This window comes from Saccopteryx leptura, chromosome 3, assembly GCF_036850995.1.
Source record: "Saccopteryx leptura isolate mSacLep1 chromosome 3, mSacLep1_pri_phased_curated, whole genome shotgun sequence".
NCBI lineage: Eukaryota > Metazoa > Chordata > Mammalia > Chiroptera > Emballonuridae > Saccopteryx > Saccopteryx leptura.
This window is the reverse complement of record NC_089505.1, coordinates 260,610,614-260,637,339: the sequence shown is the minus strand read 5'-3', so window position 1 is coordinate 260,637,339 and position 26,726 is coordinate 260,610,614. Positions and strand designations below refer to the sequence as shown.

The window sequence follows — 26,726 nt, the reverse complement described above, 5'->3', positions numbered from 1 at the left end:
CCGTTTCCAACTTCAGAAAAATACAAAAAAAAAAGTAATAAATAAAATAAATAAAAATTAAATCTGAATCACATGAAGCCTTTAGTTCTAATTCATAAAAAATAGACAAGAGTGTCAGTTTGCAAACTCAGGAATGTTGCGGGTAAAATCTGAAACTGGCCTCTATGCACAAAGAACAAGGAGAGACAGAAGAAAGAGGCAGACCATTCAGGTTAGTCGGTGGCAGTTGTAATAAGCAAGGGAATTTAAATACAAGGCTTGTCTTGGGTGCCTACAAGACAGTAGATCTTCACACCTGCCCACAGGAATCTTAAAAGTTTATATAGAGGCCTTAACTGGGTTCAGTAACATATAGCATCCCTATGGTCTCTACTATACTTTGTTCTTTCAAAGGTATGTCCTTAAAAATGGATCCCACTGGCTTTGGCCAGTCGGCTCAGTGGTAAAGCATGGGCCTGGTATATAGAGGTCCTGGGTTTGATTCCCAATCAAGGCACACAGGAGGAGTGACCATCTGCTTCCTCCCCCTTCCTACTCCTTTCTGTCTCTTTCTCACTCTCTCTCTTCCCCTCCTGCATCCATGGCTCAGTTAGAGCAAGTTGGCCTCAGGTGCTAACATAGCTTAGTTATCAAGCAAGGGAGCAACGGCCTCAGCTGGCCAGAGCATTGCCCCCTAGTGGGCTTGCCAGGAATTTTTTTTTAAGAAAGAAAGAAAGAAAATGGCTAGGACTCCGGAAATAGTGGGTAGAGAATACACACCAAGGACATCACATACCTCCTCCAACAGAGAACATGTTAAAGGACATGAGTGATGCAACTGTCAAAAGCAAAACTGTAGCAAACTGCTGGACAAAGGATCTTATTTCTGATTCAACAAATAAATTGCCACTAATTAAAAGGGAGAGAGAGGTAAGAAGAGAAACTTTACAAACTAAAAAAAAAATTAAGACAAATATCAACTAATATGCTTAGAACTCATATGCCTTCTAATTAAAAAAAACCTGTAAGAACATTGGTGGCATTTGTGAACAAACTAAAAATATTCAAACAAAAATTAGATATTTTCTGATATTAAAGGTTTATTGTTAAATTTTTGGAATAATAATATCATGGGTATTTTTAGAGAGAGGGCTATTATTTTTCAAAGAAACATATTAAACTATTTATACATAAAATAATACCTCATCTTAGATTTGCTCAGAAATATGAGGACTAGTAGGTAGAAGTATATATATCACAAGTTGGTGTTGCTCATTGTTATTGATGGGTAACAGTGAAGGTTTTATTATGCTCTTCTTCCGATTTCTTTATGTGGTTAAATTTTTCTACAATAAACAATTAAAGATTAATATAGAAGCAAAGCAACATGATAATATAAGTAAAGTTTGTAAAACAAGAAAATCCAACCATGTTTATTTCATTGTCAGGTCATTTGCTGTTTTGAAATATTTTAAATCAGACAAAATAGCATTCTTAAGGCTTCATGCTTTTAGACTCAATTTTGTTGGTAGAGATGTTTTTACAGCAGTAGAAATTACATTTTTTTAGCAAAAATTCTCATGTGTCAGAACTTTTAATGTTGTGCCCATCATATTATATTAATAGACAATGATAAACAAAATACAGTTTCTCTATTTTCATTAGCAGCACAACCGTATTTTGTATTGTAATAAAACAAGTTTATAGTCCACCATCAAACAAGTTTCTCCCATTACTACATTTTGGAAAGGCTCATTAAAAATATCATAAAAAATAAATAGTATTTCATTATCTACCCAAACTCACCTTATCAATAAAAGATTTGAACAAATGTGAAAAAAAAAATAGAAGCCACTGAACATGCTGCATTGCCTTGAATTCCATTTGTAATAAATGGAGCAAATAGACCCTGAATGTGTCTTAATGTGTGTAAATTTGTTTTCTTTTGGTTGAGCTGTATATTAGTCAGCCTAGAGCTGCCATAAGAAAACATCACAAATAGACTTAAACAATAGAAATTTATTTCTCCGTATTCAGAAGGCTAGAAGTTCAAAATCAAGATACTTCTACGGTTGTTTCTTCGAAGGTCTCTGTCCTGGCCCACAGACAACAGCCTTTTCATTGTGCCCTCACGGGGCTTTTCTGCATGCAAATCTCTGGTGTCTTTTCTTCTTATTATAAGGACATTAGTCATTGAATTAAGATCCCACACTTATGACCTCATTAACCTTAATTAACTCCTTAAAGGCCTCACCTCCAACTATAGTCATTGGGAGTTAGCACTCCTATTTTTGAATTTTGGAGATACAGTTCAATGCATAACAAACTAAAATTTTTTTCTACTAACTCGATAGGATTACTTCGAAAAAGTTTATTTTTCACATAAGAAAAATATTTTCAAAGAAGATCGTGACTTTCAAAAGGTTTACTTGCTGAAATTTTACTAATTGGAATACTGGCTAAGAACCAAATCCTCTGGGATTCATCTTCAGCCTACTCTGCACACAGCTTCTCAGCCCGCTGATATCAGCCAGCCAGCTGCTCACTTCTAAGACTGGGGGTTGACCCCTCACATCTGCTGGCATATGTTGTTTTAATATGTGCACAAATTTGTGGTCAAAGAATTTAAAAGTTACAGATGGAAAGTAAACATTTGAAAAGATACTTCACACTACATGTCATTAGGGAAATGCAAATTAAAGAGATACCACTACACACCTATCAGACTGGCTAAAATCCAGAGCACTGACAATGCCAAATTCTGATGAGGTTTAAAGCAACAGGAATTCTAGAATTCATTCTAGAATAATGCATAATGACACAATCACTCTGGAAGACAGTTTGACAGTTTCTTGCAAAACTAAACATATATTGTTATCATAAGATCCAGCAACTTCACTCCTTGTTATTTATCCAAGAGATGAACTGTATATCTACACAAAAAACTACACATGGATATATAGCAGCTTTACTGATAACTGCCAAAATTTGAAAGTAACCAAGATGTACTTCAGTAGGTAAATAGATTAATAAAAGGTGACACATGTCGACAATGGAATATTTATTCAGTACTAAAACAATGAGCTATGAAGACATTAAAAGAGTTGGAGGAAACAAATATATATTACTAAGTGAAAGAAGCCAATCAAAACAGGTTTCATACCATATGATCCAAACTATATCACATTGAGGAAAAGACAAAACTATGGAGACAGCAAAAATATCAGTGGTTCCGAGGGCTTAGAGGGAAGTGAGGCAAAGCACAGAGAAGGTTTAGGGCAGTGAAAATATTCTGCATGATACCACAATGATGGATCCATATTGCTGTAGATTTGTCAAAACCCACAGAATATACAATGCCAAGTGTGAATCCTAATGTAAACTATGGACTCTGGGTAGTGATACGTTCATGTAGATATAATAATTATAATAAATGTACTATTCTGATGGGGGTGTTGATAACAAAGCTATGCATGTTGTAGGGACAGGGCATACAGGAAATCTCTGTACCTTCACACAATTTTGCAATGATCCTAACACTATTCTAAAAGATAAAGTCTATCTTATAAAAATAATAATTAAAAACATTTTTATAAGTTTGAGTCTACCTCTTTCATTTATTCTGTGATTCTGACGTAGTCCAGCATACCTATCTGTGAAATGGAACAATAAAGGTAACTGCCTCTTAGAATTACTATGGAAAATAAAAATAAAAATAGAAAGATTTTGGCCTGACCTGTGGTGGTGCAGTGGATAAAGCGTTGACCTGGAACGCTGAGGTTGCCAGTTCAAAACTCTGGGCTTGCCCGGTCAAGGCACATATGGGAGTTGAAGCTTCCTGCTCCTCTCCCCTTCTCTCTCTCTCTCTCTCTCTCTCTCTCTCTCTCTCTCTCTCTCCTCTAAAATGAATAAATAAATAAAAATAATTTAAAAAAATATATAAAGATTTTGCAAAATGCTTTCAAATACTGATTTTTACTAAATGGAATGGGAGGCTTTTTGGCTTAGACATCAATAAAAAGCAAATACTGCAGATAGATTTCTGTGTGTGTGTGTGTGAGTGTGTGTGTGTGTGTGTGTGTGTGTGTGTGTGTGATCTATGTTTATAATCAATTTGCTCAATTTAAGAAAAAAATCACTGATTTCAAAATTACATACTAAATCATATAAGGTGAAAAGAAATTCCCCCTACTCCCTCTTCCAAGTTCTTGACTTAGAAATAATCACTGTTATCAACGTCTTATATATATGTATATTTACAGAAATGCCCCACACATTATAAACAATAAATGAGAATGCTTGATTCTGGATGTGTTATTAATCACACTGAATAACCGGTATTGAGTATTGTACAGACCATAACCAGTCAGAATTGATTTTGGCCTCAGCACTCTTGGTCAGGCACCTGAAGTCCTCTGATTAGACATTGGCCCAAGGTTAATGAGTTTGTAAGTGGGTGATGTCAGGATAGGGTCTAGGCAATTGTTACCCAAACTATGTGCTAGGTATGAGGCGGATAAAAAGGACTGTAAAAAGGAACAGTAGTAGTGTGAGATAAGAGGTATAAAAGAGTATATTATTTATTTCACAGCTTTTCCTGAACAAATTTTTTGTATCACAGATGTCATACTTCAGGTTCTATCTATAACTTATACAGATAATCTGGTTTTATTAGTAAGAGCTTTGGTAACATATTTTTTCACTTAAAATTAAAAGATTTGCCAGAGCAATGTAGTAGTTCCTTTATATGTCCTTCACCTAACCTTCAAAACAGTATTTCTGATACATTCATAATTGCACTGTGTAGCTAAAGCAGTGGTCCCCAAACTTTTTTGGGCCACGGACTTGTTTAATGTCAGAAAATATTTTCATGGACCGGCCTTTAGGGTGGGATGGATAAATGTATCACATGACTGAGACAAGCATCAAGAGTGAGTCTTAGATGGATGTAACAGAGGGAATCTGGTCATTTTTAAAAAATAAAACATCGTTCAGACTTAAATATAAATAAAATGGAAATAATGTAAGTTATTTATTTTTTCTCTGCGGACCGGTACCAAATGGCCCACGGACCGGTACCGGTCTGCAGCCCGTGGGTTAGGGACCACTGAGCTAAAGAACATGATGCTTACAGTGATTAAGGTGCTGCCCAGAACCAAAACCAAAAGTTTTTAATTTGACCATCAGCTCTATTAATGCTGAGTCCCTGAGTAAAGATTTATTCTTTTACCTAAAATTAATATTTTCTAAACTCTAAAAATTTTTACTTTCATTTTCTTTGTTCCCCATACTCATTCTGAGAATTGTCATGTTCTTAGTATTTTAAGAAGAGAGACTCTCTGTACGATCACATTTTTCTCTTTTTCTAACTAGAAATGTGATAGTCAATGATCATTCTGGACCGTTTTTCTTCAGATTCAATTTAGATCACACACATGACTCATTCAGCCTTCTCGGGCCTTTAATGAACAGAATCAGAAGTAAGGCACTTTAGGCTTTGATGTATTTCAAGTCTCATATAATGCTATATTCGTTTTCAATTGTGTCCATTCAAAGCTGTTCTCTTTCTATACCTCAAAGTTGAGAGAGGCATTTCTATAAAAGAATTCCCCAACCTACCACTGTTAATTGCTTGTTATTACAGGGAAGGGATAATAGAGAGAAACAACCAAAGGGAGCACCATTGGCACGGGCTAAAACATAATAAAATGTCAAGTCATATTTGTCTCCCTCTATTCTTCTTCTTATATATATATATATATATTGAAAAAGACCTAAGAGCTGATAATGTGGTTCCAAAGCTTCCTGTCTTTTAAATAACTTAGGCTAATATGAATGTCCACAAGACAGTGTGATGGGAGAGGAAAGAGAGTAGCAGGATGAGCTCCAACTGTCACTGACTAAAGGATGATCCTATGCATCCTGTCTCAGATTTTCAGATTTCAACTTCCATAAAATGATCATATCTATTTCTTACTGCTGTTTAGAAGATACATGTAAAATCTTACACATTATAAAGTGCATAAAATGGAGGTTATATTTAGTATCTTTGACAAACATATTTTTGATAAGAGAGTTTTGCCATTACCTCATTCCTCGTTCACTGCACTTAAGGATCTATGCAAATTTTTAAAACTGGTTTCATATTTGGCATATGAATTATACCCATGGCAGGGAATAAGGAAAGGTAACACCATCAGAGTAACAGGAGTTCTGTGAACTTTAGCAGAATCTTCTCTAGTACTAGCGGTAGAATGATAAAACTTGAAGAACTTTTTTCAGAACAAAATAGAGAACAAAATATAAAGTACCATGTCTAAAGCAAAAATAATTATTGGTGGAACACTCTACAACCCAGAATGCAAGGATTTCAGGTAAGCTTTCCCTCCTCTCATGATATTTATGTATTATCTCTGAAACACTAATGCTGGAGTTCAAGTAAAGGGCAATTCAGCAGTGGGAGTACGTGGGAGCAGATAACTCTTCCCAGCCTAATTCAATGCATACCTGATAAGTAACTCTTAAGATAGTTCTGGTGCTAATCAACATTCTAAGACTTGGAAATAGATGCCCAACAACTTGTGTCTATAAATAAGAATCCATGTGGAAGCTGATTGTTTTTTCTTGCTTCCGCTGTTAACATGGGTTTTATATTTTAATTTTTTGTGTTAATTTCTACTTTCCTGGCACATGTGAAAAAAGAATACCTTTCATTAAAGCAATTTCAAAAAATCATTTTCATGCCTAACATTATGTCTATTCTCTGAGTACTAAATCAAACAGTTAAGGAATAGAGATTAAGAAAATTTCACAGCTTAGTTTTTGCCTCTGTTAGAAAAACAAATAAAAAAAATTATGTCATAACTGATGTCTTAGAATCAAAGAAAATGGCCCTTGGCCTTTGCCGGTTACTCAGTGGATAGCATCAGCCCAGTGTGTGGACATGGCCAGATTCGATTCCTGGTAAGGGCACACAGGAGAACCAACCATCTGCTTCTCTACCCCTCCCTCTCCCTTTTCCCTTTTTCTTCTCCTTCCATAGCCAGTGGCTTAATTGGTTTGAGCATTGGCGCTAGCACTGATAGCTCTGTTGGTCCCAGTGTGGCCTTGGTGCTAAAAATAGCTCAGTTGATTCAAGCATTTGGCCCTAGACAAGGAGTTGCCGGGTGGATCCTGGTTGGGGTGTATGTGGGAGTCTGTCTCACTATCTCTCTTCCTCTCACTTAAAAAAAAAGAAAAAAGAAACATCTTAATTTTTGAAATATATGTGTCCTTAGTATGTATAACTTACTATTTTATGAATTAATTTTTTTTTCAAATTAATTAGAGGGGCTTGGTATTCACATTTCAGAATTAGAATACTTGTTTTAATGTGAATAAATATATGTTTTAAATTTTCAATTTTTTTCTTAAATTGGTAGCATCTGGTATCTTCACTAATTCTGTAGACCAGTAAGACTACTGAAGATAGAGCATTTTGTCACTACCATATTTGTTCAGTGGAATGTAGTCTGTCTATATAACAATAGATGGGGAAAACAATTTTGGAATTCACCTTCACATTATACAAACACTGAAAAAGTTGGTATCATTCATACAGGATGAGTAACAGTTATTAATTTCTGAGGGATGAAGCTGTATTTGCATATGTTGAACCACAGGAAAGAAGTACCCAGAAAACTTCACAACAAAATTCATGTTGGCTCTTCCCAAAACTGTGTGTTGTGCCTATGTCCTTTAGTATTTGGAGAGTCTGTAAAATGAGGACAATGAAGACATCTTAGGTTCACAATATTTTTTATAGAAAGCCCTTTTTCAAAATTTATTTAAAAATTTTTTAAATCTAATTTTAGACTTAAAAAGTGTTCAAAAATAATACAAAAAGTGTCCTTATATATCTTATGCTGCTTTCTCTAATTTTAATATCTTACATAACCACAGGAAAATTATCAAAAACAAGAAATTAACACTGGCACAATATTATTAACTAAACCAAAGACTTTGTTTAAATTTCAACAATATTCTACTAACGCCATTTTTATTTTCCGGGATGCTATACAGTGTTCCTCATCATATTTAAGTGTTATTTATATTGTTATAGAATCTATAGCAGTTCCTCAGTCTTTTGCCTCTCATAACTATGACACTTTGAAGAATACTGAGCAGTAACTTTTTAGACTTAAACTAATTTTGGGATAATCTTATGTTTAGCTTAAGGTTATGCACTATTTTGTCAAAAAAATACCAGAAAAATAATACACTCTTCTCAGTGCATTATATCAAAGGGTTTATGATGTTGCTATGTTTTATCTTGATACCAGTTTCAAATCTTACATTCTGGCATGTGCAATAAAAATCACAATGATTCAAGTTATAAGATTCTTACAGTTATCAAACTAATAAATTCTTAAAGTTAGAATTTCTCAGGTTTAATAATTCAAAGACATTTTAAAGTGAAGTTGATGAGTTTGACCAAAAAAAAAAAAAACTCTTAGAGAAATTATGTATGCAGTATTCATTTTTAAGCATTAAATGCCTCAAGTAATCTCATTTTGATCTCTATTTAATAAATATTTCGTGTATTTTTATTCCAGTCTTTGTTTGAATTTTATAAGTTAATACCCATAATCAATAGGAAAAGAATTAATTTCTAATGTAATAATTTGTCTTTTATTAGGTCTTACCTCATCTCTTATCCTCTGATACAGCAAAGGTTTGGTGAATGTTATTTTTCCTTTTACAAATGAAGGTAAATGAAGAGAGAAGATGGCAATGGAATAGGCAGATATTACAACTCCTACATCCCAGAACCAAAGTAGATTACAACTTACTTGGGAACAATCATCTTGAAAAATAAACTTTGGACTAAACTAAGAGGAATCTATAACCAAGGATCACCAAAGAAACCACACTGAGACTGGTAGGAAGGGCAAAGACGCAGAAAGGGCTGACCTGCTCCCAGGAGTGAGCAGCGGCCCAGAGGGATTCTCACGTGATGAGGGTTGCACAGAGAGTTTTGGGTCCTCAGCCCCAGGACCGGAGCCCCAGCCTAGAGACTCAGAGACTAGAAGAGGCATACAGACAGAATTCAGCTAAAAGAAAAGCCAGGTTACTGTTTGCAAGAGAGAGAAAGAGACAGAACTCTCAGATTCAGGCTCCATCTTAAAGGGACCATGCAGAAAACTTCATTCACAGCTACTTACCCGGGCCTCCAGGATTGGGGAGGGCCAAGAGGACTGGAGTTGCTAGAGGAGAGTGTAGTCTCAGAGGCACAGGAGAGACAGTAAGGGACAGCCAACCTAACCTCTGTACTGAGTCACACCCCAAATCTAAAGTGGCCATTTTTTTCTGAGAAAAGCCACTCCAGTAATAGGAAGCAATTATTCCATCCACCAGAGGCTCTCCTATTCCACTTAAAGCAAAGAGTCACTTAGAAGCAGGGGGCACAACAGGGAAACTGGTTTTGAGTGCTGACTTCTGGGGTACACCAACCCCCATGCTGCTGAGTACCCTCCAAAGGGAGGGCAGGAAGAGCCAGGCAAGGTGGCCCATGCACCCTTGGGGGGTCAGTGGCCCAGCAGGGCAGCCTGCATGGAGGCCCATGGGGTGGCCCACGCTATGGCCTGTAGGCCCACGAGCTCACAAGCCTGGCAGTGCTGGTGTGCCTGAATGCCCAAGGAAGTGGTGGTGGTGCTGGGTCAGCAGACAGACCACACCTTGGGAATAGAGAGGCCACAGACACTGTCCAAGAGTAGATGAAAGCCAGCCTAGGAGTACAGCTGACATTTAAAATGGCATCTGGGCCCAGCAGAGGTAGCCACAACTTCTGGATCACCTGTAGCTCCAAGAAGGTTGCTAATGGCCAGTAATAAGCAGTGATCCCCTCTGGTCTGAACCAGGTTGTGTCCAGGGAGGTCCAATGGCCAAATATGGAGAGTATTTGCTTAGGACATAACAACCCTAAGTAGAGTGATATCTTAAGGGAGGGCTCCTCACACCTGACTCAGCTAAGGCATAGAAAATGAAGACACAAATAGCAAAAAGAGCAGTAGCAACAGACAAGTAGCCCACAGCAGATTACAAGTAACAGCTGAGGTTAATGCAAGAAGATCTAGATACAACAAAACTAGAAGCTGGAGGCAGAAAACACCAACCCTACACTCAGCTCGCTACAAAATAGCACACCCAGAAGGAGCAATTTATACACAGACAAAATGGAAAGACAGAGAAATGCAATCGAAATGAATCAACACCCCAGAAAAAGAACTGAATGAGATGAAAATAACCAAGATACCAGATGCAGAGTTTAAAATAATGATTGTTAAGCTGCTCAAGGACCTTAGAGCAACAATGGATGGACGTGATGCACATGTAAATAAAGAGATAGCAAGCATCAAAAAGGACATTGAAATCATAAAAATGAATCAGACAGAAATGACAAATACAATATCAGAAATGACTATACTAGAAGGAATTAAAATCAGGCTGGATGAAGCAGAGGATTGACTCAGCAATTTAGAGGACAAGATAAATGAAACCACGGAAGCAGAACAGCAAAAAGAAATGAGGATCAAAAAGTCTGAGGAAACTCTAAGAAGTCTGTGACAACATGAAGAGGAACAACATTTGTATCATAGGGGTTCCGGAAGGAGAAGAGAAAGAACAAGGGATAGAGAACCTGAATGAATAAATCATAGCTGAAAACTTCCCCAAATATATAAAGGAAAAAGTCACACAAGTTCAAGAAGCACAGAGAATCCCATTAAAGAGGAACCCAAAGAGACCTACACCAAGACACATCATAATTAAAATACCAAAGTTAAGAGATAAAGGAAGAATACTAAAAGCTGCAAGAAAAAAAGCAGTGAATCACCTACACAGGTGCCCCCATAAGGATGACATTGGACTTTTCAACAGAAACACTTGAGGCCAGAAGAGAATGGCAAGAATATTCAAAGAAATGCAAAACAAGAGCCTACAACCAAGACTTCTTTATCCAGCAAGGCTATCATTTAAAATTGAAGGAGAAATAAAAAGCTTCCCAGAAAAAAAAAAAAAAACTCAAGGAATTCATTTCAACCAAACTAATGTTACAGAAATGTTAAGGGGCCTGTTGTAAACAGAACAAGGGGGGGGGGGGAAATATAGAAAAAGAGGAATGTGGATTTAAAGAATAAAACAGCAATAAAAAACTACATATCAATAATAACCTTAAATGTGAATGGATTAAATGTTACAATCAAAAGACATGTGGTAGCTGTGTGGAAAAGAAAACAGAACTCATACATATACTGTCTACAAGAGACCCACCTCAAAACAAAAGATACACATAGACTGAAAGTGAAGAGATGGAAAAAAATCTTTCATGCAAATGGAAATGAAAGAAAGCTGGAGTAGCAATACTTATATCTGACAAAATAGACTTTAAAACAAAGGCATAAGGGATAAAGAAGGTCGCTACATAATAATAAAGGGAGAATCCAACAGGAATATATAACTACTATAAATATCAATACACCTAATAGAGGAGCACCAAAATATATAAAGCAGATTTTGATGGACATAAAGGGTGAGATCAACAGCAATTCCATAATAGTAGGAGATTTCAATACCCCACTAACTTCAATGGAAAGATCCAAAAAAATACGCCAAAAAAATAGACAACCTTGGTGAAATAAACAAATTCCTTGAAATATATCTTTCAAAAATCAATCTGGAAGAATAAAAAAACCAAAACAGACCAATTACAACAAATGAGATTAGAACAGTTATGAAAAAACTCCCAACAAACAAAAGCCCTGAACCAGATGGCTTCACAGGCAAATTCTACCAAATATTCCAAGAACTAATTTTTATCCTTCTCAAGCTATTTCAAAAAATTCAAGAGGAGCGAAGACTTCCAAGCTCCTTTTATGAGGTGAGCATAATCCTCATTCCAAAACCAGGTAAGACACTACAAAGAACGAAAACTATAGGCCAATATCCCTGATAAATTTAGATGTTAACATATTCAACAAAATATTAGCAAACTGGATGCAGCAATACATGAAAAAAATCATACATTATGATCAAGTGGAATTTATTCTGGGAAGGCAAGTCTGGTACAATATTCACAAATCAATTAATGTGATTCATCACATAAACAACAGGAAGGAGAAAAATCACATGTTAATATCAATAGATGCAGTAAAAGTATTTTATAAAATCCAGCACCCATTTATGTTCAAATCTCTTAGCAAAGTGGGAATACAGGGAACATACCTCAACATTATAAAGGCCATCTATGACAAACCCACAGCTAACATCATAATCAATGGTTAAAAATTATATGTAATCCCCTTAAGATCAGGAACAAGGCAGGGGTGCCACCTTTCACCACTCTTATTCAACAGAGTTCTGGAAGTTCTAACCACAGCAATCAGATAAGAAGAAGAAATAAAAGGCATTCAAATTGGAAAAGAAGATGTAAAACTATCATTATTTGCAGATGATATGATACTGTACACAGAAAACCCTAAAGTCTCATTCAAAAAACTACTGGATCTGATTAATCAATTTAGCAAGGTGGCTGAATATAAAATTAATATTCAGAAATTAGAGGCATTTTTTATACACCAACAATGAACTGTCTGAAAGAGAAATTAAGAAAATAGTCCCCTTCACTATTATAAAAAAATCAAATAAAGTATCTAGGAGTAAATTTAACCAAGGAGGTTAAGGAATTATACTTGAAAAATTATAAAACATTGATAAAAGAAATCAAGAAAGATACAAACAAGTAGAAGCATAACGTGTTTATGGATAGGAAGAATAAACATCATTAAAATGTCTATATTATTCAAAGCAATTTATAAATTCAATGAAATTCCTATTAAAATGCCAATGGCATACTACAAAGATATAGAGCACATATTACAAAAATTTATATGGAACCAAAAAAAGAACATGAATAGCCTCAGCAATCTTGAAAAAGAAGAATAAAGTGGCTGGTATCACACTTCCTGATATCAAGTTATACTATGAGGTCATTGTACTTAAAACAGCTTGATACTGGCATAAGAACAGGCATATAGATCAATGGAACAGAACAGAGAGCCCAGAAATAAACTCACACCTTCATGGACAATTGATATGTGACGGAGATAAGTGCTTACAATGGAGTAAAGACAGTTTCTTTAACAAACGATGTTGGGAAAATTGGACTTGCAAAAAAATGAAACTAGACCACCAACTTACATCATTCACAAAAATAAACTTAAAATGGATAAAAAACTTAAATGTAAGTTGTGAAACCATAATCACCTTGGAAGAAAATATAGGCAGTAAGCTCTCAGACATCTCTTGCAACAATATATTTGCTGATTTATCTCCTCAAGCAACTGAAATAAAGGACAGGATGCACGAATGAGATTATATCAAACTAAAAAGCTTTTGCACAGCTAAAGACAATATGAACAAAATAAAAAGACAAACCACACAATGAAAGAACATATTCGACAATACATCTGATAAGGGGTTAATTACCAAAATTTATAAAGAACTTGTAAAACTCAACACCCGATTTATTGATGTCACCCCATTAAAAAATAAAATTATTTAAAAAAAATTTAAGACTCTACAAGTCAAAAATCAATACAGATATTGAAAAGGCTAAGGGCAAGATGTTTGCAGTAGCTATCTCAATGAGCAGGTTAATTTCCATAATGTATAATGAGCTCTTAGAAACCAACAAGAGAAAATACTAGGAATGCAGCTGTGAACAGACTGTTCACAGAAGAAATGCTATGGGCTGATAAACCTTTGAAATAATATTTTATATAACAAATTAAGATAAAAGGGGAGAGGGCATTTCAAATTAAAATAATGATAAAGCCTTAAAAAAAAATGGGCAAAAGAGGCCTGACCTGTGGTGGCACAGTGGATAAAGCGTTGACCTGGAAATGCTGAGGTTGCCGGTTCAAAATCCTGGGCTTGTCTGGTCAAGGCACATATGGGAGTTGATGCTTCCTGTTCCTCTCTCCCCCTTCTCTCTCTCTTTCTCCTCTCTAAAAATTAATAAAAGTAAAAAATAAAAAATAAAATAAAATAAATGGGCAAAAGAAATGAATAGACACTTCTCCAAAGAGGACATACAGATGGCCAATAGGCGTATGAAAAAATGCTCAACATCACTAATCATTAGAGAAATGCAAATTAAAACCACAATGAGATACCACCTCACACCTGTCAGAATGGTGCTCATTAACAAAACAACACAGAATAAGTGCTGGCGAGGATGTGGAGAAAAGGGAACCCTCCTGCACTGTTAATGTGAATGCAGACTAGTGCAGCCACTGTGGAAAACAGTATGGAGATACCTCAAAAAATAAAAAATTGAACTGCCTTTTGACCCAGCCATTGCACTTTTTGGAATATATCCTAAAAATACCAAATAACTGATTCAAAAAAAGAAATGCACCCCCATGTTTATGGCAGCATTGTTTCCAATAGCCACGATTTGGAAACAGCCCAAGTGTCCGTCAATGGACAAGTGCATTGAAAAGCTGTGGTACATATACACAATGGAATACTATGCTGCCATGAAAAAGAAGGGACTCTTACCTTTGTGACAACATGGATGGACCTGGAAACTATTATGCTAAGTGAAATAAGCCAGGCAGAGAAAGAAGAGAACATATGACTTCACTCACTTAAGGAATCTAATGAACAATGTGAACTGAGGAACAGAATAGAGGTAGAGGCGGAATCAAAAGGACTGGAGGGAAAGTGGTCAGAGGGAAAGGGGATGAGAGGATGGGATCAGAGAAGGGAAAGAGATTAGTGAAATTATATATACATAACACAGTGTTATAGAGTGCAGGACAGCAAATCCTGAAAGGAAGGGGGGAAGGCGTTGGGGAGAGGGGGCAAGAGGGGTGTTGAGTGGGGGGAGATATATTCGGTGGGACGCTTGAATCTATGTAAACACAATAAATTAAAATCAATAAAAAATTAAGAAAAACAAGCTATCAACATCAAACATTTTGAGTGGTTTAAAGTATCTGGTAGCATATGAGGTAGGTTAATGAACATATTTACCAAACTTCAAATGAGTTCTCTTTCACACGGGGAAAGCAATAAAGAAAGCTTCAAGAATAAAAAAACAAACAAAAGAAAACAAATGAAGGTAAATAGTTTCCTTGACAAGTTTTACCCCCTTTTTAAGTGTATTGTTTGTATTGCTGTGGCACATTTCACACCCTGAGCCATATTCACACACTTATTTAGTGCTGCTGCAAAGTTTTGAGATTTTCATTTAGGTACATATTACTCAAAAATGACTTGCATCAAGTACCATATGACTCTGATTTGATCTCTGAGCAATAAAATCTCTAAAAGGGCTGCCTACCCCAAGTCTCAGCTTCTCAAAACTGTTCTCCAATAAAAGGAACTAGTCCCCCCACCCCCAGGTAAATAGCTGATGTTAAAGCTAGGGCACAGAAATCAATAACATAACCCTGGGACATTTTGAGTTGCTAATAAGTAAGAACATATGCCAAAAAAATGAGGGCATATCAAAAGAACATAAGATTCAACTCAAAGGAGCTATCAACTGCTAAAGCTTGCACAAATTTAGCAATAAAATGAACAATGACAATGTAGAATTATGAAAAAAAGAATATAATAAATATACATAAATTCACACCAATATATAAATGAATGAATAAATAATTACATAAATAAGGAAGAATAACTGACTCCTTGTTTATATAAAATTGCAATTAACAAATATAGGAGAAGAAAAACAAAAAAGAAATTCATCATTAGACAAATGCCAGGCAAGTTGTGGCAGGCAAAAACAATCTTTGGATGCTAAAGTTGGTGGGTAAGACTTTGATGAGAAACAGGATATTTGGAAAGTCTTAAAGTATTTCTTCATAAGAGAACTGGTAATTACAAAAAGAAAAATGACAACTTAACAATGAAGAAACCTGGCTGATACATTATGCACGTGATCACAGCCAATATTACCAACAATAAGACATACTGACCTCATGTACTTCCTGATATATGTACTGGGTAGGGCATGTAATTCCTGCCAAAAAAATGTATAATCTCAATATTACAATGAAAAAACACTATACAAACCCAAACTGGGGGACATTCTACAAGTAATTGGCCTGGAGTCTTCAACAGTGTAAAGGTCATGGAAGACGGACTGAGGAAATGAGGAACTGTCCCAGATTAAAAGAAAGTAAAAAGCCTAACAACCAAATGGAGTGTCAGCTCCAGGACTGAATCCTGAATCAGAAACAGGCAATAGTAGGACCTGGCAAAATTCACATAAGACCAGAAAATTATTTAATAGTACTCTATCAAAGTTAATTTTCTCCTGATAGTTTTATAGTGTTTTTAAAGATGTTAAACACAGAAAATGCTGGGTAAAGGACATATGGGAATCTCTTCATTATGTTTGCAACTTTTCTGTTAAGTAATATGAAGAACCTTTTATAGAGGAAACAAAATTTGAAGTTTATTCATACATTCTTGTGCCCTGTTTTTGAAATGCTGTACTAGGATTGTTCAAATCCCATCTTTGGAAACCAGCTTTTGAAATATTACTATCATAGTTCTCCTCATAACTCCCTGAAACAAGATTCAAGTCCATTGAGTCCCCAAGACTTAGGGGATATTTTAATACTACTGCCCAGCAGTGCCCTGGTCGCACATCTATCTCTCCCCTTGTGAGTATCTACATTTAGTCCCTGGAATATCTATGGACGTAAAATGTTTCCCAGAAGACAGATGCAAACAAAACTATTTTTATGTTTCCATGTCCCATTAGCATCGGGCTACATCTTATCATCTTCCAAACACATTTGGATACGCTTTCCACACATGCGGTTTTTTAAGTAAAACATATATATGAAACCTTTAAAAGCTAGGGTCATAAATATCTCATAGAATCCGGTATATAAATAAATTACATTCATTTGCTCTTTTTTACCAGGAATTCCAAAAGAACACATGTTTAGTAATAGTATATACTCTTATCTCTGCTTTATATCCTTATCTCTTCCTAACAACCAACTGCTTCAAAAAGCACTGCTAGAATAAGGTATTTGATACCTGTGGTGCATGGTTTGGCTCCTACAAGCTATCTCAAATAGAGTTCTGTTGCAGCATTTTCCTTAGGAAAAGCTGATGATGCTTCCTGATGCCTCTACTCTTTTTCTCATTTGAAGATAATCTTTTATAAGATATATTTGTATTAAAGCAAATATATGTATATAAATATATTTATTTATTTATATATACATGCATATGTCATATATTATAAATATTTTCTATATTAAGGCAAATATATAGTCACTTCTTGCTTTAAAATCCTGTTAAAGGTCCCTCTGTTCTGTTCAGGACAAAATTCAAACTATTTAGAAGCTTTACAGCCTGGCTTTAACCTTTCTCTTTAACCTTATCTACTAGTAAATATCTACATAAAACTTTTATACTAGCTTTCCCCATTCATAGCCTATATAATTCCAATTGTTTCTTTATTTTTTAACTTTTATAGACATTTTTCTTCCAACTTCCCCTCTTCACTCCATTTACTTTTCTTTTGAGAAATCTTTTGAGAAATGGGCAGCTCTAAGACCACTAACTCCATGAAGACTATGATGAATTCCAGGCCTAGAGATGATCCCCATTATCCTCCTCCTCCTCCTTTACTTCGTCCTACATAATCAGTGTCCAGAATCAATTAAATATGTAGTCTCAGATCCCTCATGCTGTATTTCTGCTCAAACTTAGCAAATAATTGGCAATGCTCTATCCATCCCAGGTAATATAACATTCACATTTCTAAAGGACGGATTTGCATGGTGAAATTTTTAAAAAGTTATAAGAGTGTGGTGGTTACGGGGGGGAGGGGGGAATGGGAGAGGGATAGGGGGTGGGGAGGGGCACAAAGAAAACAAGATAGAAGGTGACAGAGGACAATCTGACTTTGGGTGGTGGGTATGCAACATAACTGAACGACAAGATAACCTGGACTTGTTATCTTTGAATATATGTATCCTGATTTATTGATGTCACCCCATTAAAAAAATAAAATTATTAAAAAAAAAAGTTATAAATCATAATAAAAAAGAGCATCAGCTGTAACAATATTTATAGTACAATCAAGGCATGCCATTCAGAATTAGTATTAATATTTAGAATATGCAATTTCAAATGTAGGCAAGCTTCTAGACTACTTACAGAAAAGTTCTTATTTATTTTAATTTTTTATATTCTGTATGTAGTTTGAAGTATACACTTATATTTATCATTGCTTGGGTAAAATTCTACAACAATTATGATTTCAAAGCTGATAGTTATATATAATAAAACAATTGTTAACTTTTAAAAAGTTATGAAAAAATGAATTAACAGAGCATATAAATGTTTAGAGAATGTATTAACTAAATAATATTTGAAAGAATGTTATACATATTTTGAGTCAAAAAATACAAAAATTATGTAAATATTTTATCATAAAAATGCAAGGCAGATTAATAAGAGTGGAATAACATTATATCAAAAATTATTTTCTCTGATGAATCTCTGACACATTATCATTCAAAAAGGTAAAACAAATAATTTGAAAGAATTTTATTTTATATTAAGGTAATTTTATTTCGATTGTCTGTCCTTCAAAATAAAATGTTATATGAAAATTGTATATATTTTAAAAACCTTACATCCATATACTGTATTTTATAATTAATAATATTTAAAAACCAAATAAATAATATAAATAGTATAAGAAACAGACATGATTATTAGGAAAAAATGAGATTCAAATAAAAATATCCTTCACTCCACTGATGTCAGGAATATGCAGCCATCATTCCTTGTCTTACAGCAGAAGTACAGTATATACAACTTAGCAGCACAATGTCCTGAGCTCTTATTGTCTTTGCATAGTCATAAAACATCTTTTAAATTGACTACAAAATTTTTAGTAATACAGTTGTAAAATCTATAATTACTTTTTATATAAATTTTGATAAAATTTTATTCAGAGTTCATTCTATGGTTGAATGATACTTGATGTCACACTAAACTTTAGCCAAATATTGTTTCTAACTATGAGCCATAGGTATCATATAAACATATATTTGATGAATGTTAAACATAGAATAAATCCTTTTTTAAAATAAAGTAGGTGAAGGAAATGAGCCAAGATTCTGATACTTTGAAGTAGGGAGTTTAAATTGGCTCCTCCTTACACCCTGGATGGTTAACTCACGTGGTTAATAGCATAACCCACTATGTGAAGGTTATAGGTTAGATCTCCGGTCAGGGCACATACAAAAATAAACCAATGAATACACAAGTAAGTAGAACAAGTCAGTGTTTCTCTCTCTCTCTCTCTCTCTTCCTTTCTTCTTCTCTCTTTAAAATTAATAAATGAAAATTTTAAAAAAATAAACTTTTAAATTGGCTCCTCTTTCCTGGAGAGCAGTTAGGGATGTGTGTTAAAAAACAGGAACAAAAACCTTTTAAATGCAAATATGAAAACAAGTTATGCATATAATTGCTCATCTAGGAATTTGTCTACCTATAGCATTACTTGATGGTGGCAAACCTTGACTCTAAGAAGCAACATTGCAGGGTTAGTCTTTATAGTTCAAAAATTCAAAACAATTATATTAAATAGCCAATAAAAAATACTATGCAGTCATTAAAAATGGAAGTATTTCCAGTGAAATAAAATATTTCCAATATACTATTGTGGGGAATCACCCATCTAACCTTGAACCCTCTATGACTTGGATTGGGGAATTTTAGTTAAAAGCGTTAAGTGAATGTCTCTTAGATGCAAACACCAAGAAAGTATGAGTGAGTAATCTTTGTGCAGACACAAGGGGATGCATGTGAACGGGCTTTAGAAAATTATCTGAGAGGTTCTAGATTGCCCTTTCCTTTGTGCTTGTTAATTACCAAAAGAAAAAAATGTTCTGATCAATTTAGCCCTTTCTCCATGTTAGCAAAATGGCCATTAATTATTCTTCCTTTTCTCACCTGATCTCCTTCCCTTATAATCCTGTTACCTCTGTTCTACTTCTGATAATAAAAGCTAAGGGAGAAGGAGATTCAAAAGGTCTCACTTTGCCTCCATTGGCAAGCCTCCCTCTCTTTTCCTCTTGACATATGTTTATGTCTTGAATAGGTTTTTTCCACGTGACACCAGTAGTTCCCAGCAGGCTCGTGTACTACATAACATTAGATAGTTTAAAATAATATATGCAGGAAATTGTCATTGTTATGATTTTATTATACATCTATTATTCTGGCATAATTAATATTTCACTCTCAAACTGATTCTTATTGGGTGAATATTACATAATCTTTACCTATAATAAAGTTGTAGTTCCACTGGCCTCTGAGAAAAAAATCTTAATATATTTTAAATAAATCTATGCTCTAATTCATATGGTTCCATTGATGACAGTCTTCTCCATGTGAAACTGTGTTCCCAGCACAGTTTTCAACACAGCACTATTTTCATATAAAAAAATTCTTTTTTGTATTTTTCCAAAGTGAGAAGTGGGGGGAGGCAGACAGACAGACTCCCGCATGCGCCCGACCAGGATCCACCCGGCATGCCCACCAGGGGGCAATGCTCGGCCCATTTGGGGCATTGTTCCACTGTAACCAGAGCCATTCTAGTGCCTGAGGTGGAGGCCATGGAGCCATCTTCAGCATCAGGCCCAACTTTGCTTCAATGGAGCCTTGGCTGCAAGAGGGGAAGAGAGAAACAGAGAGGAAGGAGAGGGGGAAGGGTGAAGAAGCAGATGGGTGCTTCTCCTGTGTGACCTAGCTGGGAATGGAATCCGGGACTTCCACATGCTAGGCCAACACTTGACCACTGAGCCAATTGGGCAGGGCCTCTATATAAAATTTTTAATTACAGTATGTGCTTCATTTGGTGACCATATATCTAGGATTGTCAACATTATTATAAAACAGAGGTCCCCAAACTATGGCCCGTGGGCCACATGCGGCCCCCTGAGGCCATTTATCTGGCCCGCGCTGCACTTCCCGGAAGGAGCACCTCTTTCATTGGTGGTCAGTGAGAGGAGCACATTGACCATCTCATTAGCCAAAAGCAGGCCCATAGTTCCCATTGAAATACTGGTCAGTTTGTTGACTTAAATTTACTTTTCTTTATTGTAAATATTGTATTTGTTCCCATTTTGTTTTTTACTTTAAAATAAGATATGTGCAGTGTGCATAGGGATTTGTTCATAGTTGCTTTTTTAGTCTGGCCCTTCGACGGTCTGAGGGACAGTGAACTGGCCCCCTGTGTAAAAAGTTTGGGGACCCCTGTTATAAAAGATATACCAAATCACATAGCTGGATGACTTTATAGAACTGCTCATATCTTGGTGAAAACAAAAAGAAAATCTTCAAGTTGCATGAGAAAGTTCAAGGACTCTCAAAGATAACTAAACAATACTTAGAATTATATTTTTAAAGAAGAAAAATAAACATTTTAATTCAGCCAAGGTTAGCAACCAATGTGGTATTTTTAAGAACTTAACAAAAATTTCTCTGATGGCTTGTTTCTACCTAATGAAGTACATAAACTCCATGTAAATCAAAGAATCTATCAAAACAGACTACAATGACAGATAAAAATTGCAAGAGAGGTTATTCACAATTAAAGACAAAATGGTGACTGAAAAAAATAAAATAAAGTAAAATAAAATGGAAAGGTGACATCCTAAAATCCAGGAATATAGACCAGACTTACAAGTAGGGTATTTTGTCTATATGTTCCCCAAAGGACTAATCTTGCTACATAAAGTTTATTTTTTTGGAATTTGCATTACCTCCACTAGAGTTCTTTACACACATTAATTGAACAAAATAAATGTAACAATTTCCAACAATACCTGGCACATTTATTTATTTATCAATCATTCCACTGTCAAAATTTAATTGGAATAGATGCCCTCCAGTAAGTCATTGAGTTTCTTATAAAGTATTAATGAAAAACTTTTTGTGAATGTTCAGGTAAAATAATTTCTAATATGTACCCAAGGCTATTAGGAGCTCAAAAAGTCTTTTATTTTAAAGAGTAGAAAAACCATTACAGATATTAAACTATGCCTATTTTTCTACACAACCAGTCAAATAGTTTAACTGCAAAATAACCTTTCTTGGTTTTATATGCAAGAGAACTGCTTTAACTTTATCTCACCCCTGTTAGTGACAATGAACTAACTACTTAGAGATCAGATGACATGCTCCGAGGGGCCAAGAGGAGGCAACAGCCCTGGTTAACAGACTAAAGGACGGAAGCCTCATCCTCAGACTTACTCAGTTATTTATTAGCCAGTACAAATAACTCAAGGAAGCAGACAGAAATTTTCAGGGGGTAAAGTAAAATGCAAGGAACATGCTGACTCCTAATGTCCATTCTGAGAGCCTAAACATTCCTTGTTACTGAATCTTAACCTACTATTTTACTGTTTCCAGTACAGACTCAGAGAGGCCCCTGGACCCTCCTCTGCTCAGGGCTTTTGACTTAGAGTGCCTCTTGTCTCTGTTTTCCTAACTCTGCATGTCTTTGTAGCATATTTCTACATTCTCCACTAAATAATCTCATAGTTTAATCATTAGGTTGGTATTTTAGAACCCAGTGAGAACGTAGGAAAACACCTAATGATTTAGTTCAATTAAATTAATATCATATTTTCAGTGATATTTTCCTTAATATGGTATTATAACAAACATAAATTTTAACTTCTATGCCAAAGCTAAATATAGTGAAATATGCCTAGATTAATGACTATCTTTATAGAAAAATAAAATCAGATTACTTGAGAAAAGGTAAGAGATGTTAAAAACTAAATTGAAATTAGATATAGCAATAAAAATTAAAATCTAAAATAATTTATTTGTTGAATTTAAAGAGATTAATGATCTCTTCAAAAAGTGAAAAAATTCAGGGCTTGGATGGTTAACTCAGTGGTAGAGCATCAGCCTGGTGTGTGGAAGTCCTGGGTTCGATTCCTGGGCAGGGTACACAGGAGAAGCACCCATCTGCTTCTCCACCCTTGCCTCTCTCCATTCTCTCTATCTCCCTCTTCCTCTCCAGCAGCCAAGGCTCCATTGGAGCAAAGTTGATCCAGGTGCTGAGGATGGCTCCATGGCTTCTGCCTCAGGCTCTAGGCTCTAGAATGACTCTGGTTGCAATGGAGCAATGCCCCAGATGGGCAGAGCATCAGCTCCTGGTGGGCTTGCTGATTGGATCCCAGTCGTGCGCATGCAGGAGTCTGTCTCTTTGCCTCCCCACTTCTCACTTCAGGAAAAAAAAAAAAAGAATGAAAAAATTTAGGATAGTTGTAGGGGCAGTCCATTATTACATCATCATTTAAGTCTCCTGTTGGCCAGATGGGTCTTGGGAAATGTGGAATATTGCAAAGTTACATTGTGATGCTAATTGTAACTACTGACTTGCAATAGGAGTTAATGAACTACCACCTGTAAACTTTTTTGGTATGGTTCAAAAACTAAAAATGTTTTTATGTTGTTAAAGTGCCTTTATAGGCAAACAATAGGATTATACAACAGAGACTGTTTGTAACCCACAAAGTCTAAAATATTTGTGTCTAGTTCTTTACAGAAAAAGGTTCTGACTCCCATCCTAGAAAATACTTTTATTTCAATTCTTATCAATAAAGATGATCTCAAACAGTTTTTATTCATGTGGCAGGGTCAGCAATGTACTTTTCCCTCTTTTACTTCCTGTTCTTTGCCAGAATATGTTCTTTGGCAAAATATCAGGCTAGATCTTTAGAAGTTTAGTGGCCTTACCCTCTATAAGAAAAAAAAAAAAAAGTTGTTTCACTTCACTTTGAACAACCCCAACTAAGACGAAACATATAGGATTTTCCTATTATGCCAGTGCTGTCCTTCAACAATATATGCCTAAAAACCAGCAGCTAATATTTGGTACTATCTCCCTTAACACTAGAATATGTGTGCTTAAGAACAAAGGAGCAAGATAAAAATGATTCCTTTCATCATTTTACCTAATAACCCAATTGAGGAATTTCTACTTCCTATTTTTGCAACTGTAATACAGTGGATTTGAGGTTTTAATGCTCTCAAAAGAATGATTCCACTAAGGAATACAATCAGAATTTGATTATGTTGGAAGCAAGGTTGTTTTTCATCACTACAATTTCCTAATGCTATGCTGCTGAAGCAGATGATGGATACTCAGTGCCTGTACAGGACAGGGTGATTAGGTTATTAAAAACAGCTGAAGCAATAACATGTATATCAGAAACCAAAGAAACTTACTGATAATCTTCTTTAGATTCTTTACCCAAAGAACCAAAAAGTACTCAATATTGTGTGGGAATAAATATTTGGCAACCCTGTCAAATAATGAACCATATCCAGTCAACTGATGGGAAATTGGGACATATTGTGGAAGAAGAAAGATATTATCATCCTTCCTCATAATGAGGCTTCCCAATCTCCTAATGGCTATAGAAATAAGCCTGCATTAAACTATGCTTTAGGCAATTTTTGACCCACCCACTATATGATATTCAGAACACCAGTAGGGATAATGGTTTAAGATTTTGGTGTCAGTAGAATGGCACTGACATCTCATCATGATTAGACATATAATAACTAATAGAGCTTATATATCCCGAGTTCAGACCAAGCTTTTCATCTGCATAGAGGGAAAAAGTACATGTCAAAGATGTGAGCGATTATGCTGGACTGTTCTCCATTTGTCCCTACAAATCTACTCTCTGTGCTGTGCTCTGAGATGCTAATCTTTACGGGCTACATAAAGTGGGTTACCTTGTCCTCTCACTTCTGGTTGGATGTGGCCAATAAAAGCCACATGCAGAAAATCAGAGGGAATCAGAAGAAATCGAGGGTGAAAGAAAGCTGAATATTTATACTCCCTTCTCTTCTGTGCTGGGCTTTCAGTAATCTTTTCTACAGCGACTTTCTCATTTTCTGATAACTACTAGCTTCACTGCACCTACAGGTTAATGGAGGCAATAGCTTCCAACCAGGTGTTTCCTGACAGTGTTCTCCTTAACTCTGTTCACACATTCAAAAGTTATTTTATTAAAATTTCCTCATTACCCATCTATGTATGTCATGCATTTCCTTAAGAAACCCAACAGGTTCTATAATAATGTTATAAGTATATCTCTAACTGGGTACTTGCTTATTAATATTTGCAGGTATTTAAGATATTTGTGTTATAATGTTTTTAATGTGATTGCATCAAACATCGTTTTTCTTATCATTTCAACATTTTTAGTGTTTAGAAAGCCACTTCATCAAAATGCTATTTAAATATCTGTTTATATTTCTTTTAGTATACTTATGGTTTTATTTTACAATGAATCTTTCATCCAACTCAAAACCTATATGGAATAAAATAGTAAGATAGAAATCTGATTTCTCTTCATTTCTTTTTCAAATGGGGTAAGAGTAATTTAGTAATTCCCTCCTGATAAAAACTATTCCCTTTATCGTTTATTAAATTATTATGTTTGGGATGCTTTCTTTGATTTTTCATAGAGTTATTAGAAAAATCAAGTACTATAGTAGTTTAAGAAATATTTTTTAAATAAATTATTATTATTCAAGAGTGTTTTACCTATTAATTAGATTGAAGTTTGGTCCTCAAAATGTTACATGACCCATTTCCCGTTCTGAAGTAAATATCTAAATTGAGCCATATTAAATCATTATCTATTTATTTAACTTTGCAATTTTGTTCAAATTCAATGAGGGTGAACCACCTGGGTTTTCATTTTGTATAGCAGATTTATGTATCTCCGGAGTAAGTGAATATCATCTTACGACCTAAAAAGATAATCATAAGTAGCATATGTTCATTGGAAGAATGCAGGTATTGTGTAGGCCACAGTTTAGCTTGGTTCAGAATAAGGATTCAATTAGAATATAAACTAGAATCCAAATTAGAAAGCAGAGTGGGAGATAAAATGGAGACTGAAATATTCACTTACATCCTAAATGGCAGCTTTATCATACATCCACCAAGACTTTACTCTTTATAGGAAGGAAAAGTATAGGGAAGCAAAACCTGAACTTCCCAACATAATTTCTCTGTGTATAAAACAATAAAAACCTGGAAACCAATCTAGAGTGTTGTTGAGTAAACTGTAGGAATTACTGTGAACTAAAAACAAGTGAGGAGCCAAATATAGATTAAATAATAAGACGGTTAACCTGGGCCACAGGTAAGTAATAATTTGAATAATTTTATGATAACTTCTCTGTTCCTCTGACAAGTGGTTGACTGTTTGTTTGTTTATTTTCTATTTTTTTGGCTATAAAATATAGCACTCCAAGGAAAGTTATCCTTTTTCTGTAATATCTCATTTATTCACTACAAGGCACATTTTTTTCCCTCCAACATGTATTCTGACTCCAAAATCTTCATTGCCTAAAAGATGGTTTCATAAAAACTGTTTACCACCAAGCTCACTGTGTTTTATTTTTTAAGGAAATATTAGTATACTCCAAACTTACCCAGATGAAAATAGATTAGGTATAAAGAAAATTCACGCCTGACCTGTGGTGGCGCAGTGGATAAAGCGTTGACCTGGAAATGCTGAGGTCGCCAGTTCGAAACCCTGGGCTTGCCTGGTCAAGGCACATATGGGAGTTGATGCTTCCAGATCCTCCCCCCCCTTCTCTCT

At 35.2% G+C, this 26,726-nt stretch overlaps 1 pseudogene; it reads right to left on the bottom strand.

Moving 5' to 3' along the window:
- Positions 1-1,640: 1,640 nt before the first annotated feature.
- Positions 1,641-2,465, bottom strand: LOC136398500 (proteasome maturation protein pseudogene; annotated as a pseudogene).
- Between the last annotated feature and the right edge of the window lie 24,261 nt (positions 2,466-26,726).